The sequence below is a fragment of the Moschus berezovskii genome, chromosome X (genome assembly GCF_049115385.1).
Source record: "Moschus berezovskii isolate FMDL1 chromosome X, NW_MosBer_1.0, whole genome shotgun sequence".
NCBI classification, from domain to species: domain Eukaryota; kingdom Metazoa; phylum Chordata; class Mammalia; order Artiodactyla; family Moschidae; genus Moschus; species Moschus berezovskii.
In genome coordinates, this window is record NC_142488.1 from 10,245,376 (window position 1) to 10,264,851 (window position 19,476).

The window sequence follows — 19,476 nt, forward strand, 5'->3', positions numbered from 1 at the left end:
TCATTAACTGGAGAACAGATCACCAAAAGCATTAACTAAAGAGATTTCCTTCCCACCAGAAGTATATGTCTCCATATTGAGAAAAAAGAAGCAAAAGGCAAACTGAAAAACCAACCATCTAATATCTGTGATTTATTCAGAAAGGTCATTCTTTTGAGCTAAATCGCATCTTTACAAACAGACTTGATTTTCCCATGAAATAAAATTGATTGAAATAATTTTGGTTTTGGTCTACACCACATTGTTTTTTTATGTCCTTGAGACTAGACGCTAATTGCAGCATCTCTTTAACCTCATCCAACTGTAAACTCCCCAAAGCCCAGTGAGCCAACAAGAAGTTATACAAGGCTGCTCAAAATATGGCCTGTAGACCTGGGGCAGTGGAATTACCTGGGCAGATGATTCTTGTCAACATGTAGGTTTTGGGATCTAAGGCAGATTCAGGGAATTAGGGTCACAAGGAACAGGGCCCAAGTACCTTTGCCATAAACGAGAATCCTCAGGAGATTCTCATCTTTGCACAATAAATATTGGGACCCACTGGGATGGCAGTAAAGACTTAGATTTATATGGGTATGAGCTCTTTGGCATGATTCAAAACATCTCTAAGCCTCAGTTTTCTCATAAATAAGATGGAGAAAAGAATAAGACTTACTCCCAGTTTGTAGTGATGGTATGAGACAATGCAAGTGAATTGCTTGCTGAGTGAGTCTGAGTTCCCGGCAAGCCCTGAATACATGGTAATTAAAGTTATAATTGGACTTCACTGGTGGCTCAGATGGTAAAGAATCTGCCTGCCATGCAGGAAACCGGAGTTCGGTTGCTGGGTTAGGAAGATCCCCTGGAGAAGGGAATGGCAACCCACTTGAGTATCCTTGCCTGAAGAATTCCATGGACAGAGGAGCCTGAAGGGTACAGTCAATGGGGTCTCAAAGAGTCAGACTGGACTGAGTGACTAAGCATGTTTACACATACACAAAGTTATAATTAATTTTAACCATCATTCTTCTAAATTGGCCTCCCTTTCAAAAACTTAGCAGTTTTAGTGATACCAAAAACTCTTAAGAAATGTGTATTGAATTCATAAATAGTTTCACTGTGAGTAAGGTGGAGGAGGGCATGGCAACCAACTCCATATTCTTGCCTGAAGAATCCCATGGACAGAGGAGCCTGGTGAACTATAGACCATAGTGTTGCATAGAATCGGACACAACTGAAGCGACTTAGCATGCACTCATGCACAGCTGAATTGTGATTCCACATAGGTGAGAAGCAGAAGGAAAGACCAGATCAGTAAGTTAAGGGTGGGAAAACTGGCATGCCATTTAGATAAACCATGCCAGGGGCTGAATTTCTTTTGTTTTCTACTGTGGCCACCAGTCATTTACTAATAATTAATACTTGCTGAAGTGTGGCATAAGTTTAAATACCAGGCTCACAACCAACATTTCTGAAAAGGGCTGCCTAGTTCTTTATAACTCCAAAATAAACACATCTCCAATGACAAGGAAATCCCTTCCTCATGAGTTTCCGGGCAAAGTCGAGGGTATTTGCATAGCTGTCACACTCCTGTTTGGACTTTTCAAAGAGGTTATTCCTTTATGAACTCAACAAAATAACTTGCTAATTCTTCTTCTCTTGATTCTTCGAGCACTCTTTCTCAACAGATCTTTAGGAATATTTAATAATTCTATATCTCGCTTAATTTTTTGTATTATTTATCTATTCTGCTTTATTTTCAAAAGCAGAAACTTTAGAAAATTCTGAACATTTGGTTGGTATAACAGTGCATTTTTACTTTTTGCCTTAGTATATTAGCTATTGATTGCTAGTACAAGAGGTGCCAAAATATGTTAGAGTAACATGATGGAAAAATGGACTTCACTCATTCAACAAATATTAACGAGCACCTTTGATAAGCCAGGCACCATTCTAGATACCTTGGATTCACTGGAGAACAAAACAAAGAGCTCTCCTGTCATGCAGTGTCCAGGCCAGTGGAGGAAACTGATAAGAAATAAACGTAATCAATGAGTCGATTACATAGCAAGTTATAAGGTGATAAGCCCCAAAGAAAAAGAGAAGGTAGAGGAAAGTGAGGGGCATCAGGAGTGTTGGGAAGGTTTCCAGGGCAACCTTACTGAGAAGGTGATATTTGAACTAACTCTTATGGAGGTGAGGTAATGAGCCAGGCAGATTTCAGGAGATAAGCATCCCAGACAAGGATGAGTTGACACAGGGGCAGCTTGGGGAAGTGGCTAAAAGCAAAGGTTGGCAAACTTGGCTGCCTGGGCTTGAGTCCCAGTTCTGCCACTTTCCAGCCATGTGGCTTTTCACAAGCTTATTTTCTCTCCCCATGCTCTGTTTTCCTAATCTATGAAATGGGGATGATGACAAGCCAGGGCCTGGCAAATTACTGCCTGTGAATCAAATCCCATCTACTGATTGTTTTTGCAAATAAAGTTTTATTGGCACATAGCCACAGTCATTCCTTTCGGAATGTCTACAACTGCTTTCACACTACAATGGTGGACTTGAGTGGTTCTAACAGAGACTGTCTGGCCTGTAAAGGTGGAAATATTTACTATATGACTCTTTATAAAGTTTGCTGGCCCCTGGACTAGACTAAAAGTAAAGGCACACCTATGATTAGAGTTTCTCTTTGGGATCATCATTTTCCTCTCCTAAGATTTTGTTTCTCTGGGCAACATCCCAAAAGACCTATAAAGATATCACATGACACAGTAAGACTTGGGGACATTGTCAAGTATGTAAAAGCTAGAGTGAAATAAAAGTGGTTCTCTGCAAATGGCCTATTACTGATAAACCAAAATTGAAATGAACACTGTGAAACCCAGTGCTGTGCTACCACCACTCAAAAAACAATAAACAAACAAACAAAAAACTCCCAAATGTCACTCATCACGTACATCTTGTTTCCAGTGGAAAGAACCTTTGGCAAGCAAGAGACACAACCACATATTCGAAGTTCCCAAAGGCGAAAACGTCAGAACAAAAGGCCATTTTCATCTCTTTGTATCCTGAGTTGAATTGTGGACTTGTCTACCAGCCACCAATTTAATTCTGAGTTTTAAGCTTCACTTGAATCTTGGATGGGGAAGAGATAAAAGAGCCCGCACAGATCCTAAGAGTGTGGAAAAATGGAAACGCTTGCAGGAATTAGAAACTTCTCAATGACAGCTCCAGCAGCTGATGGTTTTGCTTGTCTTTCTATAATTAAATTTAGTTCACTGAAATTAGAATGACAGACCTCCAGAGATGGATTGGACCTTGGAGATATGGCTAACGTTGTCCACTCTCTGCAAGCTACTGTTCTAAGTCCTTTATTTATATTAACTCATGTAATTCTTACAACAACTCTAAGAACTTTGTTACCAGTATTATCCCCATATTTCAGATGAGATTATCTTAACGTGTAAAGATCACGCACCTAGTAAATGGCAGAATTGGAATTTGAACCCGGGATGTAGATTCCAGAATCTAGACACTCACAACCATATGTATTTCACCACTTCTCCTGATGAATCAATCCAATCCCTACAAAGGGATTTTGCTTTACAAAGGAGCAAAGAAAAATCCAAAGAAGTTAGGTGACCCCTGCAGTAGCAGTGGGATCTGCATTGTAAGAGAAGTCACATTCTACCTTTTCCACCACCGAATCTTTTCATTCTGAGACATACCCTTATAATAGTATAAACCAGAGATTATGTAAAAATCCAAAAGCTTAAGGTTTTACTCTTTTATAAAGCAGAGCACATTCAATTTATGATTAGGCTTATCTAATGTCTGAGCTGTTCTGCAAAGCCCATATTTATCATAGCCACGGCAACTAAAATCTTGCCCTGAGTTCAAGAAGTCTAGAGGGTGACATAAGCTACTTTACCCTTTCAGACCTGAAAACAGCCTGTGCTGAATCTTTATAGAAATCAGCCCAGATCCATTTCATCATGGCACGCTCCTTTTTGGTCCAATTTGCTCATTTCAAGCTGCTCCAATATCATCAATCAATCTAAAAATAATGTTCCCATAAATCTCCATTGGCACAGACAGACTTAGCTGTCACACATCTCAGACACTGATCAATCCACTTTTCTTCTCAAATCACAAGACAAATGTGGAAGAATCACAACATTATATCACAATAATCTGGAAAAGAGGAAGTATAGATATTTATATTGCTTACCCATGAATTACATTCAGCTGTGTCTTTGCTGTCCTCTCTAATTTCACTGAGCTAAGCTTGGAGTAGGAACTTGAGTCTGTTTAAAAAAAAGTATTTTTTTGATGAAAAATACATCCTGAAATGGCAGATTGCAGCAAGTGTCTGAGAAAAGGCCCAGCTGGCATAGCTGTGACTCCCACGATACCTTTTGTTGCCAGAGACCTCCGCTACCATACGTCTCGGGACCAAAAAAAAAAAAATGCTATCTTTTCATCGGACCATTGAGAAGTTCCTGTCCCTTCAGAATGGAGGCAGGCTGTGTCGCTGAGAGAGTGAGTGAGTGAGTGAGTGTGCGAGTGACTGAGTGTGTGTGTGTGTGTGTGTGTGAAAGCAGTGCTAAGGGGGAGGAACAAAAAGAATGCAGAGAAATTGAAACTGGATTTCCTGATTTTTATTTTAATAAGACTATTTTGAAGAGATATTCTGGAGTTAGAAAAGGATTCCTCTAAAAAAAAAATCCCCTTTTCCACAGGGATCTACAAATGGTAATTGGATTGTAACTGTGCAAACTGTCCTTATTAGGAATCAACCAAAGAATGACGGAAGCCTCGGGTAAAACCCCTGAGAGCGTGATAAAGCACATAGGGTGCTTTCTTTGTTTAGGATAAAGTCTCAGTTCTTACATTACATTTTAAAAACACTGACTTCTTCATTTTTCTAACACTAGTGAAAAAAAAAAAAAAGGTTTCATTCTCCCTTATACTGAAGCACAACACATGCTCTGAATTTTACGCTCTTTGTAAAACAATAGTCCTTGAGAAGTTGTTCATTTCCTGAACAGGGGGTGTGGAGGTCAGAGTGGGTGTAACCACTGTGGCCCTGTTTAAGAGGGTGCAGGTTGGGGGTGGGGGCAGCGGGGAGACAGCCTTGAAGAACAGAGAGAAAAGGAAAGATTAAAAACATATCGTGATCACTAATTACCTTGATCTCCATGTATTCCACATGGCACTGAACCAAAAATAACTCAAAAAGATCTTTGTTTTCCAGTCAATATGAAGTTATAGTTCTCCTGTGGTCGCAAGTGAGTTCCAACAAAAGAATCACGGTGATTATAACTGACAAACTGAGAAATGATTTCATGGAAGAGCTTACTGACTCAAAATTTAGGGACTCGGTACATTTTTTACTAGGATTCTGTGAGGTTAATCATCACTTGATATAAGCCACACACAGCTTCTGTTGCTCCTGATATTTATTTAGTGAGAGGAAAGAATTTAAAAACAATAAAGTACATCAGATGTTTTTCTTTACTAGAACAATTACACTTAAAGAGAAATTCAGAATAAAAATTTGCCTGTTGTAGCATATACCCTCACCTCCACTACCCTCAAAACTCAGATATTGAAAAGTCATCATTTCAGCAGATAGTGAATAAAGTTCATGTAATCTGAATTCTCATTTATGGAATTTAGACCCACCACTCAAAGTTATTTAATATAATACTTTGCATGGAAATGATAAGTATGCGATTCATTTGTCATTGTTGGGCAAGTGATCTTTCAGTTTATGAATAGATGGAAGCAGCCTGTAGTCCTCAGTTAGTCCTTATTAAGTGTCAGATATTGTTCTAAACATTTTATGGCCATTGACTCGTTTAACTGATGAAAGAATTATAAAAAGTAGTTTACATTCTTATCCCCATATGAAAAACAGAAGCTCAAGAGGTTAAGTAACTTACTCCCAAATTCACAGCTCATAAGTAATGCAGCTGTGATCCCAACTATATTAAGGTTTTTCTATGAAATTGGCTGGAAGACAAAGCCATAGTTCACAAGCAGCCGTAGTCGGAGCCACGTCATGGTGTTCAGTAAGAAATAAACACAGGGATTTAATGAGTACAATTACCTAAGCCTGGAGTGGCCTGTTCATTTGATGGAGACATACACTGTCAGGTCCATGAATGTTTCATGTGAAAGTGAGCACTTCTTCAAGTAGCTAATCTCAAATAATCTCAAGAGACAATGTCTTGTGAAATTCCTAGTTTGTTTTAAAAGTGGAACCAAGTCAAGCCTTGAGAGGATATACAGAAATAATGGAGAAGTTGTGTATCTCTGGCATTCTTTGGAAAAATGCATTCAAGCCAGAAAAACAAAGGGTGACATAAGGAATCTTCTTTAAGATTCAAATACTCCTTAAGGGAGGAGACGGGGACGACTGAGAATGAGATGGCTGGATGGCATCACCGACTCGATGGACAGGAGTTTGAGTGAGCTCCGGGAGTTGGTGATGGACAGGGAGGCCTGGCGTGCTGTGATTCATGGGGTCGCAAAGAGTCGGACACGACTGAGCGACTGAACTGAACTGAAGAACCAAGAAGAGGCCAAAAAAGTCACCCAAACAGCCTTTGAAATAAGTATCAGGAAGCAATCATAAGGTCCAATCTGTGGAAGAGTTTTGCCACCCAGAAAAAAATGCCAGGAACACGGTGATCTTTTACCCATTCAACTCTTGATTAGCCAAGGATGCCAAGCAACAATTTACAGCCTCAAAATCTAAGCCATTAAGCATTTACTCCTGACTCTTATTCTGGATTATTACTGTTTATATCACTGGGGACATTTTGCACTTTCAGGGCAAAAATATTATAGAACCACTCTCAAATTTTTGGAATGAACACATTTCTGATGATACCACTGTTTTGCTTAAAACCCTTTAATGTCTCCTCTTTAGCTCATGGATAAAGTTCAGATTTCTCAGCATGGCATCCATTGTCATGTGTGCTGATTTAAACAGAATAAAATCAAATATTCATTGCAAAACAGGAAATAATAATAATTGAAAATACTGAGCATGTATTAGGTGATATGCACTACACATGTGGTATGCATTCACTCCCACAATTGCATTTTACGGGTGCGGTCATGGAGATAAAGAAACAGAGGAAAAGACTCGCAGGCTACACAAAGACTTCTTCATGGGCTCTAAGCTAGATGACCCATCCCAGTCTCCTTTGCACAAGAGGAAGTGATAGGCTTCATTTCTAGCCTTGGCCCATAAAAACCTGGAGACAACATCTCTCAAAGCTACATGAGGTCATCCCTTGCATGGACCACACTTCTCAATATCCATGCCTGAGTGTTCCCTGCTCTTCAGTTCTGACCACCTCTGTGATCTGCCTTAACCAATCAAACGTGGCAGAACTATCAGTGAGATAATTCTGGACCTAAGACTTAAGAAGTCCTGGCAATTTCCACTTTTGCATTCTTGGGACCCTTGAACCACCATGTCCTAACTGTGGCTAGTCTACTGGAGAGACCACCTGGAGAGGCCACATTAAACGTGAGAAGAGCTTAGCTGTCCCAATGTCTCAGCTCAATCCAGTTTCCAGACAACCTCCCAGTTGAGTCAAGTCTTATGAGCGACCTCTGTCAAGGCCAGCAGAAGTGTCAAGGCCCAGATCAGATTGCAGGACCATCAGCGAATAAAGCGGTGGTTGTTTTAGGCCACCGAAGCTGGGGGGCAGGGAGGGCGGGGGTTGTTTTGAGGCAGTGAATAACCAAATCAGTGTCTTCTTATATTGAAGATAGTGGAGCAACAGGAAAAAACAGCTTGGGTCCTTGAATCCTTGTTTGGAACTCAGCCATCCTACCAATCATAGAGACTATGACAATATGAAAGTGAAAGTGAAAGGCACTCAGTCGTGTCCGACTCTTTGTGACCCCACGGACTGTTCTCCAGGCAAGAATACTGGAGAGGGTAGCCTTTTCCTTCTCCAGGGGCTCTTCCCAACCCAGGGGTCGAACCCAGGTCTCCTGAATTGCGGACAGATTCTTTACCAGCTGAGCCACCAGGAAAGCCCAACAATATAAGTGAGTAACAAACTTTATGGTGAGATTTGGGAACGTTTGTGATATGGCAATCAACCTCACCTTTTTAAACTTGTTTTGTACACACAGATCACAGTTCTAAACAGTTTGAATCTGGAGTCCTATCCCTGGAACTTCTCATGTACTTCCCCCCGCTGATCCACATGTCAGGTCATTCCTTCAGCTTCTACATTTTCACAGGGAAAGAGAGTAGCTGATCAACTGGATGATAAAATAAAAACTATTCTTTATAAGTCATTTTGCAGAACATGTAGAAAGTCTTTTATGAACAAGAGGATAAATATATGTTTAATGACATCCTCCAGGTTTTAAATAATATATAGCAAATATTTAGAAATAGGTGATGCTTCTTTTAGAATTATGACTTGATATGATGAAACAGCATACTGAAATTTCATCTAGATCATATTTATTATTGATAAAACTTTTACCCTCTTTTGACCAGTAACAGAACTAGTACTTGAGGTCTTAATATTTTTTGTGATGGTACATAAAAAATGTGAAAAATTGTTAAGGACATTTCAATTCTTCTGATACTGTACAGAGTACAGTGAAGATGTGGTATCTTTTAGTTGCATTATCAGACTCTACCTTTATATTTGGCTTCCCTGGTGGCTCAGCGGTAAAGAATCTGCCTGCAATGCACAGGTTTTATCCTGGGGCCAGGAAGGTCCCCTGGAGGAGGAAATGGCAACCCACTCCAATATTCTTGCCTGGAAAATGCCATGGACAGAGGAGCCTGGTGGGCTGCAGTCCATGGGGTAGCGAACGAGTGGGATACGACTGAGCGACTAAACAACAACAACAAGTAAAAACACAGAGGGACGATTCTGCATTATCTCGTGGCTATCATTTGCTTCCCTAACAATATATATCTGTCCTCTTCACTCCCAGCACTTGACCTTTGTCTAATTTCTAGTATCCTCTTGCTCCTACTGTCACCCACTTGCAGACAGACTAACTTTCAGATCCTTGGGATCTAAGTATCTACCATCAAAACCAAGTATTAGATATCTGGAAAGTTACTAAAGGCCACAAACCTGAAACAATCAAAACCACAACAAAGAATCTGTAACACCTGGTGGTGGTGGTAGTTTAATAGCTAAGTCGTGTTCAACTCTTCCAACCCCATGGACTGTAGCCTGTCAGGTTCCTCTGTCCACGGGATTCTCCAGGCAAGAACACTGGAGTGGGTTGCCACTTCCTTCTCCAGGGGATCTTCGTGACCCAGGAAATGAACCCAGGTCTCCTGCATTGCAGGCAGATTCTTTACCAACTGAGCTACAAGGGAAGCCCAATACTTAGGGCTTACAGAATATTTGCTATACTCTAGGAGGCAGGTCGGAGAAGGCAATGGCACCCCACTCCAGTACTCTTGCCTGGAAAATCCCACGGACGGAGGAGCCTGGTAGGCTTCAGTCCATGGGGTCGTGAAGAGTCAGACACGACTGAGCGATTTCACTTTCCTTTTTCACTTTCCTGCATTGGAGAAGGAAATGGCGACCCACTCCAGTGTTCTTGCCTGGAGAATCCCAGGGACAGGGGAGCCTGGTGGGCTGCCATCTATGGGGTCGCACAGAGTCGGACACGACTGAAGCGACTAAGCAGCAGCAGCAGCAGGAGGCAGGTACCACGATTGTTCTCCTTTTGCAGACAAGTAACTTGCTTGAATTCACACCCAGGCAGCCTGTTTCCAAATGCAATGGGTTTAACCCTTAGGCTATATCACTGCATGCCAGGGACATTTTCTTCAGTGAGTCTCTTGGAAGACATGTGAGCGACGTGAGTACGGCACAAAGCACCCGCCAAGGACTGGATGGCCCCTCTGTAACTGGGAGAAATCTGGTAAATGCATGGAGGGCAGCCGAGTTCCCAAAGCCTTTATGAAACAGAGGGACAGAAATGTGCACACACAGAGGCAGGGCAGCTGGAGGAAACAAACAGAAAGCTTGAGGTGGAGATTACCTCTGGGAGCAAGAGTGGGGGACTGGTGTCTGAAAGAAGGAGAAACAGGCATTTGAGAAAGCCTCCCGGGTCATATCCTTTACAACTCGGAAGACACAGGCCAAGTTTTGGGGTAGAGGTGTGACACAGTGAAAGGGGTGTTTGAGGAAAGATGAATGATGCAAACTGCTGCACAACAGACAGGAAGGGAGAGCAAGAGGAAGTCAACACTGAGGTCGACAGTGTGAGTGGCAAAGGGAGGCTCTGCGCGTGGCATCAACGGGCAGAAAGGGACTTTGGGCAGTATAAGAAATAAACACTTAACGTGGGCCACTTTCAAGGACTGCTAACCTAGAGTGACTGCCTGTTGATGTAACAGCCATTAGGATCCTCGTGCGGGAAAATCCAGACAAAGGGAGAGTGGAATGCCTAGGATTTTCACTCAGGCTCATTCTATTGGTGAATTCAAAACATAAGAATGGGAAGAAGAGTGCGAGGAGGATAATAAATCCAGGTGGCATCGGGAAGATTGGTAGCCCCATAGCACTCGGCCAGTGAGGAACTGGGGCAGGGGCTAGGGTGCCTGAGGGAAACCCATTGCAACCAGTCTGGGTGTGCCTGCCCACCAGCCGCCAGATCTTGCAAGACCATCATCAAAGCCTCGTTTTCCACTGCACTTCGTGTCTCCAAGTCCATTCTTTGGGTTTGGGCCCGTGGGCTTTATTTCCCACAGGAGCAATAAAGCAAGCAGTGCTTAGAGATGCTTTCTTTATGACAGTCCTTTAGTTTGTCCAATAAATGTGGTTTCCCCAGAGAGTCGGATCCAATATTATACTGGGAGAAACACCTTCAGGGGCATAGTGAGATGTTCGCATCTCATTTTCAAGTATATGCCTCTGTTACTAGACTGCAGAAAAAAAGCCTAGTTTTAATAATATTCTTGGAATATTTGCTACAAAAGCAAAATCAGTTCAGATTTAGGTGGGGACAAATTTTAGAACAAACTCTACAAGGACCACCTGCAATGCAGGAGACCTGGGTTCTATCCCTGGGTTGGGAAGATCCCCGGAAAAGGAAACAGCTATCCACTCCAGTATTCTGGCCTGGAGAATTCCATGAACTGTAATAGTCCATGGGGTCGCAGAGAGTCGGACAGGACTGAGTGACTTTCACTACAAGGACCAGCCGTTCTCTAACCTGGCACACGTTAGAATTACTTGGCATATACCTCAATTACTTGGTGCAGTTTTCAAAAATACTCATGACCTCAACCCCCTCCAGACCAGAGATGTCCAATAGACTTTTCTGTGATTATGGAAATTTTTCTACTGTCTGATATGCTGGCCACCAATGCTAATGAGCTCTTGAGATGTGACTAAGCAGACAGTCACTGAACTTTTAATTTTCTTTCATCTTCATTGATATAAATGTAAGTAGCCACTGTGGTGAGTGGCTATCATATTGGACAGTGAAGGAAGAGGTCAAATCAGTGAGACTCTGTAGGGTTGGGGTATAGGTACTGGCAGGCTTACAAAATTCTTCAGGGGATTCCAACGTGTGGTCCAGGATGAGAATCATTGCAAAGGTCTGCAATTAAGGAACTCATCAGTGGTGGCAAATTCCTTGCACTGTTTCTATAAGGCATTACTTTTCTCCAAATTCCACTAAGGGTGTGCCATGCGCCGTTGCCTCTCTTCCTGCTGTCCCCACTCCTCCCTTCTCGCATCCTGCCACACTGCCATGTGAAACGTACGCTGTCTAGTCCTTTATTTACTGACCCTGCCAGAGTTCCCTGATACCAAGGGTAGATTCTGATCCTCTCTCCTTCTCTCTCAGGGGCGGCAGAAATAAAACCTAATAATGCTACCGAGGAAGAATTCAGTCCCCACATTTCTACACCCATAATTTAAAATTGTTTTTCCCTTGCACAGGCTTGATCCAGATGCCACTTTCTGTGATTACTGCCATGGACATAATGAGGAATATTTTTAACGGTAGCGCAGTGAAGCGGCCACAGTCTTTGAGGTGTGATAAACAGGTCTCATCTGCTCATTTGTCACTGTTTCCTTCGAATGGGATGTGGATGACAGCACAGTGGTTGCAGGGCAGGTTCTGTGGTCCCTTTGAATCCCAGCTCAGCCCACAGCTAGCCAATGTCTGTATCTAACCACTCTAAGCCTCAGTTACAGAGTCCTGTGGGAGACCTAATGAACAAACTAGTGGTTACCAGTGGGGAGAGGGGATGGGGAAGGAGCCAGACAGAGGTAGGTAAACAAACTATTAGATACAACATAAGCTGCAAGGATATTTTATACAACAAGAGGAATATAGCCATTTTTTTGGTAATAACTATAAATGGACTATAACCTTTAAAATTGTGAACCTCTATTGTACACCTGCAACTTATATGGGCTTCCTTGGTGGCTCAGACGGTAAAGCATCTGCCTGTAATGCGGGAGACCCGGGTTCGATCCCTGGGTCGGGAAGATCCCCTGGAGAAGGAAATATTGTACAGCAACTATGTGAAAGTGAAAGTGTTAGTTGCTCAGTTGTGTCCGACTCTTTGCGACCCAAGAGTAGCCCACCAGGCTCCTCTGTCCATGGGATTCTCTAGGCAAGAATACTGGAGTGAGTTGCTGTGCTCTCCTGCAGAGGATCTTCCCAACCCAGGGATCTAACCTGGATCTCCCGTATTGCAGGCGGATTCTTTACCATCTGAGCCACCAGGGAAGCCCACTATACTTTAATTAAAAAAATAGTCCTGTGGGGAGGATTGAGCAATGCGTGTAATATGCATGATGAATGAGACATGTGCTACACACACTCTCTTACCCCCACATTTTGACAACCTGCCCTGCCATTTTGTGGTGAGTAAAGCAAATAACAGGACAAACTTTTGGGAGGAAGTCATGGAATTCATAAAAGCATGTTCCAAGCAGTGATTAATTAATGTGGCAATATGAAGACAATTTGGAAAATGGTTACAAGGAAAAATAATATGGTTCTGTGATTTTCAAAAAATATTGAACTTATTTATTCTAATGAGTCTTCACTTTGATTGATTTCCATACCACCAGTTAATATTAATGGGACAATGAAGTATGTGCTAATAAACATAAACAATTTTTTCATAAAAATTGTAAGACTCAGAATTCCAGGGTTCAGTGATATCAACATCAGAAGCATACTATACAATCTCCAGGCACATTATCCCTTTGTTGAGCTTTCTCAATGTAGTCTAACAACATGTTCCAATATTATTTTCAATTACAAACACTATTGATTGATTTTCTACACTGAGTTTTCCTGCCTTCTTCCTTGTTAAATATCTGTCTACGGGTAGAAAAAAAATTTAATGTAAGAAAACCTAAAAGTACAATCCGTTGGCATCATCAGAGTCTGTAGTCAACACAACTATCAGTAGTAAGGATTGCTTGTCAGTGACTCACAGCACAGATAAGATAAGCAGGGAGCTATGCACCATCCCCAGGGGATTTAGATAGGTGAGGAATAGCTAACATTTCTTGTGGATGTAAGTATGTGTGTGCGTGCTAAGTCGCTTCAGTTGTGTCTGATTCTTTGTAACCCTGTGGACTGTAGCCCCACCAGGTACCACTGCCCATGGGATTCTCTGGGCAAGAATACTGGAGTGGGCTGCCATTTCCTTCTCCAGGGGATCTTCCTGACCCAGGGAGCAAATCCACATCTCTTATGTCTCCTGAATTGGCAGGTGGGTTCTTTACCACTAATGCCCCCTATAGCCATCATTATTCCTAGCCCTAATTATGTATTCCTTGTTTTAATCATTAAACACTTTTATGAGGTAAGGTATATTAATATGATTCATTTCACAGATAAAGAAATCAAGCACTAGTCAATTAACTTGTCCCAGGAAATAGATTGTAAGTGACTGAGCTGAGATTCAAGTTCATGAGCCTTAACCCCAGAGTTTGGGGTCTTAACCACCCCACTATGCTACCTCCCTGTGAGTACCAAACTTTTCTCTCAAAGTATGGGCGGTATGACTCCAAAAGTACATCAGAATGACTATGTGAGGGCACTCTAGGCTGATCTCAAATCCTCTCTAATTTATTTTTTCTTACAAAATAAAATTCTGAAGTTTCTAAATGATCCGATATCAAGAATAAATTACTCCTAGCAACCCACTCCAGTGCTCTTGCCTGGAGAATCCCAGGGACGGCAGAGCCTGGTGGGCTGCCGTCTATGGGGTCGCACAGAGTTGGACACGACTGAAGCGACTTAGCAGCAGCAGCAGCATCAATTCAGGCATGACTTGACCTTGAGGTGGCAACTGTCAATCTAGAGGACAGGCGGGTGGACTACAGCCCTGGTATACATCCAGCCCCTGCTGGCTTTTGTAAACTAGAGCCCAATCAAGGTCCACTCATTTCCACCTTGTCTAGGGCCATGACTGATAGAATGGCAGAGTTGAGTGGTTGCACTAGAGATGTATGACTTCCAATGACAAATCTTTACAACTTCACAGAAAAAGTTGATCCTGTTCTGGACCCACTGAAAAGAAATCACCAGACATGCAGCACAGGAAATGACAGAGTTGCAAAGGAATCACATCTTTTTACAACTCCCATTGCAACATGTATGTATGTATGAGCAGATGAACCTATAGGTTGCTTAATAGTGTAGTTTTCCTTTATGTCTCTTTTGAGGCCCCAAACGACCTAGACCCTGGAGCTACTTAGGGAATAACTTGTGATGTCTCACTGTGGAGGGAGGGAAGAGAGGATGGGGAATGTCTAAATGTCAGATATTTTCCCAGAAAACTCTAACTTCATAGGCTGCCTCCCTCCTCTGCAACTATCAAACTCACCACTCCACCCATCACATTCAAGCTAATTTCTTGACATTTAAACATCGGAAATCTATTTGACTCTTTATATTTGGGCCTTTTCACTCTGCCTAGATTGCACATAGACATGGCATTTCGACAAAATAGCACTTACATTTTATGCTATTGGATATTTATTGATTGAAGCTTTAGGGAAAGTACACTTCTGAGTCTAAACTGAAAACCATTTGTGTCCATTAGCAAGGAAACAACAAGACTGGCAGGCAATACTTATATTTAGGACACTTGTTCTAAAGTAGCTAAACTCACTTCCAATAAAAATGAAAATAATCTTACTTTCTGGCTTTTACTATTAAGTGTCAAAACATGTAAAAGGGGCAACTTAATTTGCAGAACAACACAAAATGCCAGGTATGACATGAAAACAAGCCATCTGCACTTACTGGCACAGAGCTGACTTTTTAGTTGTCATGTTTCAGGCTTTTTTTTTCTTCCAGAAATGGTTTCTCTTCAATATACTATGTTTAAAATGATAAAAAGTGTTTCACAGACCTGTCTAAATACTTCTGCTTTGACATAAGGAGCATTCTTTTCCTGGAGAAGGGAATGGCAAACCACTTCAGTATACTTGCCTCGAGAACCCCATGAAAAGTATCAAAAGGCAAAATGATAGGATACTGAATGAGGAATTCCCTAGGTCGGTAGTTGCCCAGTATGCTACTGGAGAATTAACTCCAGAAAGAATGAAGAGATGGAGCCAAAGCGAAACAAATACCGAGTTGTGGATGTGACTGGTGATAGAAGCAAGGTCCGATGCTGTAAAGAGCAATATTGCATAGGAACCTGGAATGTTGGGTCCATGAATCAAGGCAAATTGGAAGTGGTCAAACAGGAGCTGGCAAGAGTGAACGTAGACATTCTAGGAATCAGTGAATTAAAATGGACTGGAATGGGTGAATTTAACTCAGATGACCATTATATCTACTACTGTGGGCAGGAATCCTTTAGAAGAAATGGAGTAGCCATCATGGTCAACAAGAGTCCGAAATGCAGTATTTGGATGCAATCTTAAGAACGACAGAATGATCTCTGCTCGTTTCCAAGGCAAACCATTCAATATTACAGTAATCCAAGTCTATGCCCCAACCAGTAATGCTGAAGAAGCTGAAGTTGAACAGTTCTATGAATACCTACAAGACCTTTTAGAACTAACACCCCAAAAAGATGTCCTTTTCATCATAGGGGACTGGAATGCAAAAGTAGGAAGTCAAGAAACACCTGGAGTAACAGGCAAATTTGGCCTTGGAGCACGGAATGAAGCAGGGAAAAGGTTAATAGAGTTTTGCCAAGAGAACGCACTGGTCATAGCAAACACCCTCTTCCAACAACACAAGAGAAGACTCTACACATGGACATCACCAGATGGTCAACACCGAAATCAGATTGATTATATTCTTTGCAGCCAAAGATGGAGAAGCTGTATACAGTTAGCAAAAACAAGACCAGGAGCTGACTGTGGCTCAGATCATGAACTCCTTATTGCCAAATTCAGACTTAAATTGAAGAAAGTAGGGAAAACCACTAGACCATTCAGATATGACCTAAATCAAATCCCTTATAATTATACAGTGGAAGTGAGAAATAGATTTAAGGGACTAGATCTGATACATAGAGTGCCTGATGAACTCTGGACGGAGGTTCGTGACATTGTACAAGAGACAGGGACCAAGACCACCCCCATGGAAAAGAAATGCAAAAAAGCGAAATGGCTGTCTGAGGAGGCCTTACAAATAGCTGTGAAAAGAAGAGAAGTGAAAAGTAAAGGAGAAAAGGAAAGATATAAGCATCTGAATGCAGAGTTCCAAAGAATAGCAAGGAGAGATAAGAAAGCCTTCCTCAGCGATCAATGCAAAGAAATAGAGGAAAACAACAGAATAGGAAAAACAAGAGATCTTTTCAAGAAAATTAAAGATATCAAGGGAACATTTCATGCAAAGATGGGCTCGATAAAGGACAGAAATGGTATGGACCTAACAGAAGCAGAAGATATTAAGAAGAGGTGGCAAGAATACACAGAAGAACTGTACAAAAAAGATCTTCACGACGAAGATAACCACGATGGCGTGATCACTCACATGGAACCAGACATCTTGGAATGTGAAGTCAAGTGGGCCTCAGAAAGTATCACTACGAACAAAGCTAGTGGAGGTGATGGAATTCCAATTGAGCTATTTCAAATCCTGAAAGATGATGCTGTGAAAGTGCTGCACTCAACATGCCAGCAAATTTGGAAAACTCAGCAATGGCCACAGGACTGGAAAAGGTCAGTCTTCATTCCAGTCCCAAAGAAAGGGAATGCCAAACAATGCTCAAACTACCGAACAATTGCACTCATCTCACACGCTAATAAAGTCATGCTCAAAATTCTCCAAGCCAGGCTTCAGCAATATGTGAGTCATGAACTTCCAGATGTTCAAGCAGGTTTCAGAAAAGGCAGAGGCACCAGAGATCAAATTGCCAACATCCGCTGGATCATGGAGAAAGCAAGAGCGTTCCAGAAAAACATCTATTTCTGCTTCATTGACTATGCCAAAGCCTTTGACTGTGTGGATCACAATAAACTGTGGAACATTCTGAAAGAGATGGGAATCCCAGACCACCTGACCTGCCTCTTGAGAAACCTGTATGCAGGTCAGGAAGCAACAGTTAGAACTGTACATGGAACAACAGACTGGTTCCAAATAGGAAAAGGAGTACGTCAAGGTTGTATATTGTCACCCTGCTTATTTAACTTATATGCAGAGTACATCATGAGGAACGCTGGGCTGGAAGAAGCACAAGCTGGAATCAAGATTGCCGGGAGAAATATCAATAACCTCAGATATGCAGATGACACCACCCTTATGGCAGAAAGTGAAGAGGAACTCAAAGGCCTCTCGATGACAGTGAAAGAGGAGAGTGAAAAGATTGGCTTGAAGCTCAACATTCAGAAAACGAAGATTATGGCATCTGGTCCCATCACTTCATTGGGAAGTAGATGGGGAAACAGTGGAAACAGTGTCAGACTTCATTTTTTTGGGCTCCAAAATCACTTCGGATGCTGACTGCAGCCATGAAATTAAAAGACACTTACTCCTTGGAAGGAAAGTTATGACCAGCCTAGATAGCATATTAAAAAGCAGAGACATTACTTTGCCAACAAAGGTCCGTCTAGTCAAGGCTATGGTTTTTCCCGTGGTCATGTATGGATGTGAGAGTTGGACTGTGAAGAAAGCTGATCGCCGAAGAATGGATGCTTTTGAACTGTGGTGCTGGACAAGACTCTTGAGAGTCCCTTGGACTGCAAGGAAATCCAACCAGTCCATTCTAAAAGAGATCAATCCTGGGTGTTCATTGGAAGGACTGATGCTAAAGCTGAAACTCCAATACTTTGGCCACCTCATGGGACAAGTTGACTCACTGGAAAAGAGTCTGATGCTAGGAGGGATTGGGGGTAGGAGGAGACGGGGACGGCAGAGAATGAGATGGCTGGATGGCATCACCGACTCGATGGACATGAGTTTGAGTGAACTCCGGGAGTTGGTGATGGACAGGGAGGCCTGGCGTGCTGTGGTTCATGGGGTCGCAAAGAGTCGGACACGACTGAGCGACCGAACTGAACTGAACTGACATAAGGAACAAATGCTTCCTTTGAGCAATGAAATGTATAGAAACTGAAGTTTAAAACGAAATTATAGTAAAATGTTACTGGGGCTTGGAGAGGTAAAACAAATGGATGCATTTTTAATAGACTTTATTTCTTAGAGCAGTTTCAGTTTCCTAGCAAACCTGAGTAGAAGATTCAGAGACTCCCATACAATTCGTGCCCCTACTCAAGCACAGCCTCCCCCATTCCTAACATCCCCACCAGAGGGGCACATTTGTTAGAACTGACAAACCTACATTGACATGTCACCATCAGGCTAAGTCCATAGTTTACATTAGGGTTCATGTGTGATGTTGTATGGTCTACTGGTCTGGACAGATGTGTAATGACATGTATTCACAATTATAGTATCATCTTCAGTTGTTTCATTGCCCTAAAAATCCTCAGTACTCTACCTATCCATCTCTCTCTTCCCCTACCTCTGGCAATCACCGATTTTCTCATTGTTTCCATGGTTTTGCCTTTTCCAGAATGTCATCTAGTTGGAATCATGCAGTACATAGTCATTTCTGATTGGCTTTTTCTACTGTGCATTTAAGTTTCTTCATGTCTTTTCACGGCTTGACAGATCATTTCTTTTTGGCTCTAATAGTCTATTGTCTGGATGTCCCAGAGTTTATTTATCCATTCACCGCCTGAAGGACACTTTGATTGCTTCCAAGGTTTGGTGATTATGAATGAACATCCATGTGCAGATTTTCACGTGTCTATAAGTTTCAGCACCTTTAAAAGGTTAACTGAATCATATGGTAAGAGTATATTTAGTTTGGTAGAAACTGTCAAAGTACCTTTCAAAGTTGCTGTACTGTTTTGTGTTCTCACCAGCAATGCATGAGAGTTCTTGTCGCTCACCAGCACCTGGTGCTGTTACTGTTGTGGATTTGGACCATTAGAGTAAGTGTACAGTAGTATCTCATTGCTGTTTTAA

At 42.0% G+C, this 19,476-nt stretch overlaps 1 protein-coding gene across 5 annotated transcripts in view; it reads right to left on the reverse strand.

Annotated features, from left to right (window-relative positions):
* The window catches only part of ARHGAP6 (Rho GTPase activating protein 6), a 563,891-nt gene that overhangs the window by 111,878 nt on the left and 432,537 nt on the right, over positions 1 to 19,476 (reverse strand). Inside the window, exon 2 of one of the 5 annotated variants that reach the window (XM_088834028.1) lies at positions 4,205 to 4,280. The exons of the other annotated variants lie outside the window; for them this stretch is intronic. The gene's annotated coding sequence lies outside the window, so the exon portion shown is untranslated. The remainder of the gene's footprint in view (positions 1 to 4,204; positions 4,281 to 19,476) is intronic. 5 annotated transcript variants of the gene reach the window in all.